The sequence below is a fragment of the Pinus tabuliformis genome, chromosome 1_1 (genome assembly GCF_031772625.1).
Source record: "Pinus tabuliformis cultivar Carrire ecotype Pingquan chromosome 1_1, CPIR1, whole genome shotgun sequence".
Lineage (NCBI taxonomy): Eukaryota > Viridiplantae > Streptophyta > Pinopsida > Pinales > Pinaceae > Pinus > Pinus tabuliformis.
The window spans coordinates 819967866-819979995 of NC_142297.1; positions in this window are offsets into that span (position 1 = coordinate 819967866).

Here is a 12130-nt window from a genome sequence, read left to right on the forward strand (position 1 = left end):
GGGATTGATGGAATAATTAAGAATATGAGATGGAGGAATTAAAATAAGGATTGTGTAGGTCCTTATGTTCCTCTCAAGTTGCGCTGACCCTCCTCTTGCTGACCTATAAACAAAATTTTCAAAAAAAATATATTTTCTCTCTTTTTTTTCTTCTTTTTTCTTGTTTTTTGAAAACAACTAGTCTGCCTCCAAGGAGGTTTTCATCCTAGTTGCTTGCCCTGGGTGCCTCAAAATAGGTTTTCACCCAGAGATATTTTTATTTTATTTTCTCTTTTCAACACCATTGGGCCGCCTCAAGAGGTTTTCAACCCAACAATGGGACTCACATGCCTCATGGAGGTTTTCACCTGTGTCTCTTTATTTATTTTTTATTTTTTTATTTATTTTATTTTTATTTTTTTCCAAGAACTTGATGGGGCAGAAGCTGAGACTTGCTCCACCACCATCATTGTCTTTCTGATGCCATTGATGAATTCTTGCTTTGATAAGGGCTTCTTGTAGACCTTCAATCTGTACCCATTGACATGTAAAGGGATAACCTCTGCAACAATGGTTCTTATCTGTACTGAACCATTATCATGACATTTTTTATGACATAAGGCCCTAACCATCTAGTCCTTAGTTTTCCTTTAAAATCTTTTTATCTGGAATCATACAACAAATCCCAATCACCTTCTTGAAACTATTTGTCCTTTATGTTCTTATCATGCCAAATCTTCCTTTGAACTTGAGTCACCTCTGTGTGCAGGAGGGCCTGCATCCTAAATTTATCTAACCCATTCAGCTTAAGAAATCTTTCTTGTTGTGCCCTGGTGAGATCTATATCCAGTTGTGCCACAATTCTTAAGGTGTTGTATTCAAATTCAATGGACAGTAAGGCCTTCTTCCCATAGACCAGCTCATAAGGAGTGAATCCAGTGGTGGTCTTCCAGGTGGTATTATAGGCCCAAGTGGCACCAACTAATCTATCTGCCAAATCCTTTCGACTGCTGCTAATCACTTTGGTCATAATGGATTCCAGCTCTCTGTTGGTTACCTCCACCTGCCCATTAGCTTGTGGGTGGTAAGGAGTGGATGTTTTATGCTTGATCTTGTGCTGGCTCAACAAATTTTCAATCATGTGAGATGAAAATTGACTACCTTGATCAATGACCATTTCTCTAGGGTATCCAAACTTATAAAATACATTTTCCATTAAGAACTCAACCACTTTCTCTTCTGTTGCTACTTTGATGGCCTTGGCTTCAGCCCACTTGGTTAAATAGTCAGTGCACACAATGATGTACTACTTTTGCCTAAATGGAGGGTCAATGGGTCCAATGAAATCCATGCCCCACTTGTCAAATGGCTTGAAAATCACTTGAGGTTGCAGAGGCATTTCATCCCTCGAGGTAGGTTTTCCCATCCTTTGGCACCGATCACACTGACTAGTATACCACCTCACATCCTAGTGAAAAGTGGGCCAATAATAACGAGCTTGTAGCACCTTGAATGTTGTCCTTTTGGCTGCAAAGTGACCTCCACAAGGCCCATTATGATAGGTCAGAAGGATGTCAAAGACTTCCTCTTCCCTGACACATCTTCTCAGAATTTTATATGGGCCTAGTTTGAAGAGGTTGCCCCCAATCCAAGTGAATGGGGCGCTCTTCCTCACAATCTTGCTCTTTTCCTTGGAGGACAAATTTGGTGGAAACTGTGCAGAAACCAAGTAATTTGCTATGTTAGCAAACCATGGGGAGAGAACTGAAATGGCGAATAAGTGTTCGTCTGGTAGCTGAAACCATTCCTTCCTCCCCTGTAGGCAATGTCAATCTAGATAAAAATATACAACAACATTCTCCTTTCCAAGCTTATTAATAATAGTTAAATCAAATTGTTGCAATAAAAGTAACCATCTAATAAGTTGGGCATTTACATCAAGTTTATTCATCAAGTATTTAATTGCAACATGGTTAGTATGCAAAAATATTTGGTAACCTGAAATGTAATGCCTAAATTTGTTCAATGAATGCACAACGTCTAGGAGCTCCTTTTTAGTCACTGTGTAGTTCAGTTCGACTTTTGACAGATTCTTATTGATGAAGTAAATGGCATAAGGTATCTTGTCATCTATTTGGCCTAGAGCCGTTCCTATGGATTTGTGAGAGGCATCAGCATGTATATGGAAAGTAAGATCCCAAGTTGGGCCTCGAAGAATAGGTGCAATAGTCAACTTGTCCTTTAGGGTGTCGAAGGCCTCTTAACAACATTCTGACCATAAAAATTCGGAGTCTTTGACTAATAACCCAAATAAAGGAGAAGCTAACTTGTTGAAGTCTTTTATAAATCTCCTATAATATCCAGCTAAGCATAGAAAACTTCTAACATCCCTCTATTTTTTCGGAGGTGGGACCCTTTGGATGATGGCTATCTTATTCGGGTCCACCTGCAGTCCTTTCTAGGATATTGAATGACCCAGAATAGTCCCTACAATCATCAAGAACTCACATTTTTCAGGGCTAAGAGACATGTTCATTTGAATGCATTTGTTCAACACCTTACCCAAGTTGGAGAGAGCCTCCTAGAATCACACCCATAGGGTGTAAAATCATCCATATAAATTTCTATTTTTAGCCATTATGTCAGTTGGAATGGGTTCTCCTTCTTCTTCTCCCCCTATAGGCTCTTCAAAAATCTTTGGTTGTTTGCCTAAGGGATCCTCCAATTCACACCCACCGATGAAGAAGGAAGGTTGGTTGTTTGAAGTGGTGGGGGTATTTGGCAGAAATTTTCCCAAGTTATCCCTATTGCTATGAGGCATGAAAGAAGTGTTTTTGTTTTGTTTTGTGTTTTTCCAAGCTTTGAGACTAATTGTAGAATTGAAATAACAAACTAAATGGATACTAATTGTTGAATGAAATCTCACTTGCAGAATGGAAATGAAAGCAAACCAACTTACGATTACTCTTGCAGAAATGAAGCTAATAGTAGAATGAAAGAGATAAGAAATGGAAGAAAGAAAGAAAAAAATCACATCTTACTCAGACACCTCCCTGATAATGATGCCAAAAAGTGATGAGCACTAGTATTACAGAAAGAATGTTGCAACTCCTAGGACTACCAATTTTACTTTATCAACCCAGGTTTCTTACAAACATGGAGGTGACAGTGTTGTATACACAAGAAAAAGCGATGGGTCCACTCTTTTGAAATATTGTCTAATGCAGTAAGGAAAGGCTGAAATCAATGCTTTAAACACACGAATCATCTTACTAATTGCTAAGAGATCTTGCTTTAGAATAATTCTAAGCTAACATTTTTGTAATCCTAACTATCATAGGCATGCAATCTGAAGTAACTAAACATTCTACAGCTGTGCACATGAATGAACATAATAAGTCTTTTTTCCCTTTTTGTCCTTTTTGTGAAAATGTGAATGCTAAATCTTCTTGGTGGTGTGGCAAGTGGGTTAGAGAAGGTGGTGAAAGGTCAGATGGTTTAGGATGTCCTAATGGTTCCTACAAGATGTCCTAATGCTCCTACAGGATCCCCTATATTCCTACAAGATCCACCCGAGAGAAATAGGGGTGATTTGGAAGGTGGTATAGGGCTTAGGGAAGGTGAATGATGGAAGAAACAAGGCAAGGGGGTGGCTACGACTTCCTCATATCTCAAACCAAAGTTTGTAAATGGCTGGATTTGCTCAACAAACTTGGAAAGTTATCCTTATGGGATGATGAATTGGTTGGTGGACTTAGTGGCTTTTGGTGATCATGGATGGATGAGGTTAGGCTAGGGTTGTTGGCATGAGATCTTTCTGTACTATTAAAACTCTTGCAATACATACATCATTGGCATTTATCCCTAAATCATGTCAAATAAGAAAGATTTCCAATCAACTTAAGAAAACAAAATTTCATTATTTAGTTTCCTAGTTCATGCATGGAAATAATTGCAGAGTATAGTAAAACACCATGAGATCTAATACAAAGCTTAAGATATCAGAAATGACAATTGAAACCAATCATTGAAAAGTGAAAAGATGTTAGTCTAAGTAGTAGAAAAGCCTACGTTCCATAAGAAATCAGAATTCTGTCTTTTGGGGGGTGAACAAGAGTTTTTCCTCAAACCATGGTCCCTGAAGGGAGCAGTGAGGCTAAATCCACCTGCTATCAGCCTTTTTGGTAGTCCTTTACCTCTCTAAACTATTTGGTTTTGTTATATTCCTTCCACGACTAGCCCACGTAGTGAACTAGGGAGTTAGAGGGGGGGAGGAGCCCCCCCTTCGTTTCGCCAATTGCGCAGTGGGGGGGTTTGAGGGGGGCGGGTAGCCCCCTCTACAGGGTCCAAGGTAGCGCCCTGGGAATTTTTTTTTTGGACCATATATTAGGTTGGGCAGACCTACCTATGGTTTTCGGTCCATGGTTTTGGACAAGATGGTTTTTCGGTCCACGGTTTTGGATGCAATGGTTTTCGGTCCATGGTATTGGATGCTTTGGCATGTATAAATATTTATTTCAACATTGAAAGGAACATAATGAAAAATCAAGCTGGTAGTCCCGGTTTTGGGATCCAGGGGAAAATATTTGTGTATATGTGTTTTATGTGTTATGCTTTCGCATTGCTTTTTTTTTCTATGTTTTAGAATTCGTATGCAGGTAATTTTTGTATGAGGTTAAAACCTTCATTTGGTATCAGAACAAGTTTTGGCTTCAAGGGGATGCCTTTGTTGCTAAGGGGTTTCGCTCGGGCCTGTGGTAGACCCTGTTCAGTGGGAGATCTGCGGGATCGATTCTGGTGGTGAAAGAGGATGGCGAGCAGTGGAAAGATAGAGATCGAGAAATTTAATGGTCAGAGTTTTGAGTTATGGAAACTCAAGATGGAGGATCTGTTGGTGGATAAAGATTAGTGGGTCATGGTAGATCCAGGTACTAAACCAACGGGAGTGTCCAATGAAGAATGGAAGAAGTTGGATTGGAAGGCTAAGAGCACAATACGATTGTGTGTCTCAGATTCAGTATTGTTGAATGTATCAGGGGAAGCTATGGCGAAGGCTTTGTGGGACAAGTTAAGGAATTTGTACCAATCTAAGTCTCTCGTGAATAAACTATTCCTCTGGAAAAAGCTGTATAACCTAAGGATGAAAGATGGAGACTCACATTTGAATGCATTTAATACTGTGGTAAGTCAGTTGTTATCTGTTGATATTAAAATTTTAGATGAAGATAAATGCATCAGTTTGTTGTGTTCTCTACCAGATTCGTGTGATAGTCTGGTTATTGCAATAGGTAGCAATGCAACTGCCTTGCAGTTTGATGAAATAGTCTCATCCTTGTTGACGGAGGAGATGAGATGGAAAAATATGGAGAGCTAGAATGGTGATGCCTTGTTTGTACGAGGAAAGTCCCAGAATAGAAACAAAAATAAGTCATCAAGTGGGAGATCTAAATCTCGAGGAAAACCTGTAAAGGTGGTGTGCTAGAAATGTGAAAAGGAAGGGAACTACAAAAGGGATTGTAAATCTAAAGCTCCTGATAAAGGAAAGGGATCTGATGATGCTCCTTCTGCAGAGGCGAAAACCACCTCAGATGAAGGTGGGGATGTGTACTTGGCTTCTTCAAGTACACATGTTAATCATGAGACATGGTTGATTGACTCAGGTGCATCCTTTCAGTTCACTCCCCATAGAGAGTGGTTCTATGAGTATGAGAAATATGATGGTGGTGATGTCTTTTTGGGGGATGATATGAAGGTTAGAATCGTTGGTCATGGAAAAGTAAAGTTGAAGTTGCAAGGTTGAATGGTTAGAACACTTCCGGGTGTATTGCATATTCTTGCATTAGCGAAAAATCTGATTTTTGTAAGCAAGTTGGATGATGCAGGTGTAAAAATAGTGTTCGATAATGATACTTGCAAGATGGTTTGGGGAGCACTGGTATTGATGCGGGGAGTTCAGACTGGAAATTTGTACAAGATGCAAGGTAGCACTATTGCTGATGGGTGCAACAGTTCTGTGGTTCCTGAAAGTGGAGTAGGAAATCTAGCGGTCTCTGGAGAGAAGACCATGTTGTGGCATTAAAGGCTTGGACATATTGGAGAGAAGGGCCTTCGAATACTTCATGGTAAAAGTATGGTAGAAGGTATGAGTAATAGCTCTCTGGATTTTGGTTTCTGTGAAAATTGTGTATATGGGAAGCAGAATCGGGTGAGTTTCCCCTTTAGTGGTAAGAGGGCGAAATAGATATTAGAGCTTGTGCACAGTGATGTGTTTGGACCTATGAAGGTTCCATCATTGGGTAAGTCTGTGTACTATGTATCATTTATAGATGACTTCTCAAGGAATACATGGATATATTTCCTTAAGAAGAAATCTGAAGTCTTTGACAGGTTTAAAGAATTTAAGGCTCTGGTGGAAAACTAGACAGAGAAGAAGGTAACGGTGTTGAGGACAGATAACGGTGGAGAGTTTTGCAGTAAGGAATTTGAAGAATTCTGTAAGAAGTGTGGTATAGCACAGTAGAAGACTACTCCATATACACCTCAGCAAAATGGAGTTGTGGACAGAATGAATAAGATGTTGATGGAAAGGGAAAGAAGCATGCTCAGTGGTGTCGGGTTAGGATAGGAATTCTGGGTAGAGGCGGTAGAGATAACATGTTACCTAGCCAACAGATCACCTTCATCAGCGTTGGAGGATAAGAATCCATAAGAGGTATGGACTGGTAATAAACCCTCTCTTTCACATCTGAGGGTATTTGGATGTGATGCATATGTACATGTTCCAAAGGAAAAACGAACCAAGTTGGATAGTAAATCTAAAGAGTGCATCTTTATTGGGTATAAGGATGGTTTAAAGAGTTATAAGCTTTGGAACCCCACAACAAGGAAGGTTGTGTACATCTGAGATGTGGTGTTCAGAGAGGTGAAAGATGTTATTAAACATGAAGTCCAAACAAAGGAACCTGAGAAGATAGAGTTTGAGCTAAAGGAGGAAGAATCAGACTCTACAGCAGAGGAGGAATCAAAAGATGAAGAGCCACAAACTCTGCGTGTAAGAAGATCAATTTGAGAAAGAAGGAAACTAGAAAGGTATAGTCCATCTGCTTTCTGTTCAAATTTTACTTTATCTATTACTGATGATGATCCTAGAACTATGAAGGAAGCAATAGATTCAGAGGATGGAAAACTCTGGAAAGAGGCGATGGTTGATGAAATGGCATATTTACACAAAAATGAGGCTTGGGATTTGGTGGAGCTACCGGCTGGAAGGAAACCCATTGGCAGCAAATGGGTGTTTAAGAAGAAGACAAATGTAGAAGGAAGGGTGGAGAAAGACAAAGCTTGGTTGGTAGCAAAAGGTTATTCCCAGGTGCTGGAAATTGATTTTGGTGATATTTTTTCTACTGTTACCAAGGTAACTTCTATTAGATTACTTTTATCTGTTGTTGCTACTTTTGATTTTGAGGTAGAATAGATGGATGTGAAGACAACATTTCTTCACAGGGATCTGGAAGAGGAGATCTACATGAAGCAACCTGAAGGCTTTGCGGTGAATGGTAAGAAAGAACTGGTATGCAAGTTAAAGAAGTTTATGTATGGGTTAAAACAATCACCAAGGATGTGGTATCAGAAATTTGATACATTTATACGGGGACTTGGCCTCACTAGAAGCAAAGCAAATCAATTTGTGTATTTTAAATTAATTGGTGACCATGTTATTTTTCTTGTCTTGTATGTGGATGATATGTTGCTGGTTGGAAATGACAAAGAAATTATCCAGGATTGAAGACCCATTTGTCCTCCAAATTCAACATGAAAGATCTTGGTGCTGCAAACTATATTTTGGGCATGGAAATTAAAAGAGATTGGACAAAGAGGAAGCTTTGGTTAAACCATAGGAAGTATGTCGAGACAATATTGCAGAGGTTTAATATGCAGGCTAGTAAACCAGTGAAGGTTCCTATTCCTGTAGGTGTAAATTTATTTGTTGAAGAGTGTCCCAAGACACAAGAAGAGGAAGAGGACATGTCTTGTGTTCCATATGCAAGTGTAGTCGGTAGCCTGATGTATGCGATGGTATGTATTAGACCAGACATTGCACATGCAGTGGGAGTATTGAGCATGTTTATGTCAAAACCAGGGAAGGAGCACTGAACAACAGTGAAGTGGGTTTTCAGGTATTTGCATGGCACTAGTGATTATGGTTTGTGCTACCAAGGAAGACCAGGATTGGACAGAGTGTTGGATATTCGTGGCTTTGTTGATGCAAGCTGGGCTAGAGATATGGATCAGAGAAGATCTACAAGTGGGTATGTTTTTAACCTATTTGGAGGTGCAGTCAGTTGGATGAGTAAGAAACAATCTGTAGTGGCACTATCAACTACAGAGGTAGAACACATGGCAGCCACTCATGCAAGAAAGGAAGCAATTTGGTTGCATAGATTGTGCTCAAGTATGGGGTTAGTACAGGGATCTATAAGGATAGACTGTGACAGCCAAAGTGAGATTTTCTTAGCAAAGAACCCTGCTTATCATTCAAAGACAAAGCACATTGATGTTCAGTATCACTTTGTGAGGGATATGATAGAAGACAAAAAGGTGTTGCTGGTAAAGGTGGACACTTTGAAGAATACTGCAAACGCATTGAAAAAATCTGTGAGCTTTGAGAAGTTCTCTTGGTGTAGAGAAACAATGGGCGTTTCAGGGCTAGATAAATGACTAAGCACTCATGTGGCCCCTTGTGGAAAGAAAACAACAAGTGGGAGAATGTTGGGTTGTGTTATATTCTTTCCATTACAATTTTTTTTGGACCCTATATTAGGTTGGGCAGACCTACCTATGATTTTCGGTCCATGGTTTTGGACGCGATGGTTTTTCTGTCCATGGTTTTGAATGCAATGGTTTTTGGTCCATGGTATTGGATGCTTTTGCATGTATAAATATGTATTGTAACATTGAAAGGAGCATAATGAAAAATCAAGTTGGTAGTCCCGATTTTGGGATCGAGGGGAAAATCTGTGTATATGTGTTTTATGTGTTATGCTCTTGCATTGTTTATTTTCTTTGTTTTAAATTCATATGTAGGTAATTTCTGTACAGGGTTAAAACCTTCATAAACTACTGCTAAAGCTATGCACAAAAGCAAACTAATCAAAGTTACCACTACTTGCAATGAAACAATGCTCAAACAAATTCAACATTTAATCCATGAAATAACCTAACTTACAAGTACAAGAAGAGGAGCCTTTGCTTCTAGGGTTGGGCCCTAACCCAAGAGCTTCATCCCTCTGAGTCAACTCAGTGTTGGATCAAGGAAATTCTCATTCTCATTATCATATCAAAAAAATTACATAATAATGTTTTTCCACAAACTTGCACTCAAAAATGCTTAGTGCTCTTACATAAAAAATTCAAATAGTAATGAGGCTCTAGGTCTCCTTATTTATACAATTGAAATCTCTAACAACTTCCTTAAATCTTGGGAAGCTTGGCTCCCAAACTCAAGATGAACTCGCTCTTAACTAGCATTGGTTCAGTTTCCCATGATCTCCATGACTCGGCTGCTTGCAACTCTGAGCTAGTGTGATTTGATTGAAGAATATTCAAATGAGTGAGGATTTAATGAGGAGGATCTATCTCATATAATCTCTCCTCCTTGTCTCATTCAAGTTTTTGCCCTTAATTAGCCAAAATTTCCATGATTTTCTCTCAAAAACCTAAAATCAATGCACATTAGACCACTAGACATGCATCTTACTTTTACTCATCTCATTAAGAAAAATATAATTAAAACATGTAAGGAATTATGAGAAGAGTTGATTTTAATAAGCTTGGAGGTGTATTAAGGTCCATATAGTTACCCAATGATGAGGCTCATCACAATTTCCATAGTTTTTGTGGACAATGAGCTCTAATTGAGGGAGGGTCACTAGAGGACACATCTGTGTAGTTATAGAGGCCAAGGGAGGTTGGGCTCTTTGCGCACAACAGGGTTCTAGTAGGAAAGGGAAATGCTTGAGGACTAAAAGTGCAAAGTGCATAGTTCAAGTGAGACTAGGAGGAATTGCTGCACAATTCTAGGGGTGAAAGAAGGTTGTTGGGCTCTGAAATTACGAAGTAAAACTACTCTCGAGGATAATTATTGTGTATTGTGTAGTTACAGGCTACAAGGTCACATCATTGAGGGTTGAGATTGCACAGTGTGTAGCTCAATCAGGGCCTGGTGAAGCTGAGTTTCGCGGTCAGGAAGATTTTCCAAAAAATGGCTAAGTGTGGGAGAGAGATTGACTTGTGATGTGATCACACACTTAGCATACTTCGGTGACATGAAAAAATGGACCACCAGGACAACAAATAAATAATTACCCTCTATGTGACTGTCTCGGGCCAAGAATCGACAAGTGCAACACTTGAGATAGACTTTAGGGTGATCGTGACGATACTTGTGCAACAATACTCAAGACTTTATGTATGAGTGAGACAAGTCTTTACATGGTTAGGAAAATTCATATATACAAAGGTCGGCCTTCGAAACTACCAGAGAAGGCTCGAAAACATGTCATAATAGTCAAACATGCCAAGAGACAAAAGCTGATCCAACAAGAAAAAGGGAGCAAAACATTTAGAGAAAACACATGAAATGACTTTTAGTGTTTTTGACCATACATGTCATTGAAGTTGTAATTATATGACAATGGTAGGATATCATTCATACTATGCTAAGAGGTTTATTTTGACTTTATGAGATATGCTTTATTTTTCATACCTACCTTCCAAAGGGTTGTGAATCAGATGGAGTCGTCATGTAATCCTGGTCTTCTTTCATACCTTGGGTTCCTAGGTCTTCTTATCTGATAATTTTCTTTTCTCCTCAACTCCTTAAGTATCATTTAACATGTCCTCCTTCATATCCTTCTCAATCATCTTTCCATATCCTGGTAAAATTCATGTATCTGTAATCTACTCATGACAAGACAGCATTAGTCTGATAAACCCCTAGTGTAATATATTGCATGATAATCCACTAACTGAGACAGAACTGGTATGAGGTCAGGGGGGAGAAGGCTCAGTGATTAGGATGGACTAAGGGATAAGACTGCATAACGCCCACTTAGGGAAAAATTTGCGCAGTGCCCATTGTGGGACATAATTGCGCATTTCAAGTAGGCAGTGGCTACTTTGAGATGAGGCCCTAGAGGACAAATCTTCTCAGTTTTCAGAGGCAAGGGGGACTAGGTAGCAAAGAGGCTTGAAGGACAAATCTCCACAGTTTTTGAGGGTAGTGAGCTCTGGCTGAGGGAAGGTCACTGGAGCTAGCCTCTGTGCATTTTTGGATGCCAAGATATGTTGGGCTTTTGGCACATTGCACAGTTATAGCAGGCAAGGGAAAAGCTTGAGGGTTGCAGATGCGAAGTGCGCAGTTTAGGAAGGCTAGATGAGGTTAGGGTGTTAGGAATTCTCTATAATTTTTCTAAGTGTGGAATAAGTGGAAACGATGTGAACAGTGATATAACTTGATTGTGACCACACACTTGGGCACTCAATGATACAACATAGATCATTGAGAACATATGAAAACATACTTCACTTAATCTAACAACCTTTGTGGCAACTTACAACAAGTGCGGCTCTGATGATAGAATTTGTGAGGATAATGAAGACACTTGTGTAATAGGGTGTGAAACTTTGGAAATGAGTGTGAAACATGTCTATATGATGAGAGCAACTCATTTTCACAAATATTTCCCCTTGAAGAAAAATAAAACTTCCCTTTCCATGACGAGTGATAACTCTCATGCCCAAAGATGACACTTGCTATATAAAGATAAAAGCATGAACGATTCTTGATATCAATGAATGGAGCTTAAAAACATCAGCTTACTAATAAGTGACTAAGGAACGACTAATCACAAGATCCATAGTAGGCTCCAAAATTTGAGTGTAAGCCAAAATTTTGGAGGGTGTTGCAGTTGCTACAACACTTGGCGACACACTAGTAGAATTAAACTTCTCTGTTTTGGTTGACTCCTTCTGTGCAGGGCCTTGTTTCTTCAAGTTTTATTGATTTTTCGTGCAGATTACCTTGGCCTTCTCACTTATCGAATGAACAACCATGGTCCACTCTATACCTTCTTAGTCGAATACAACATAG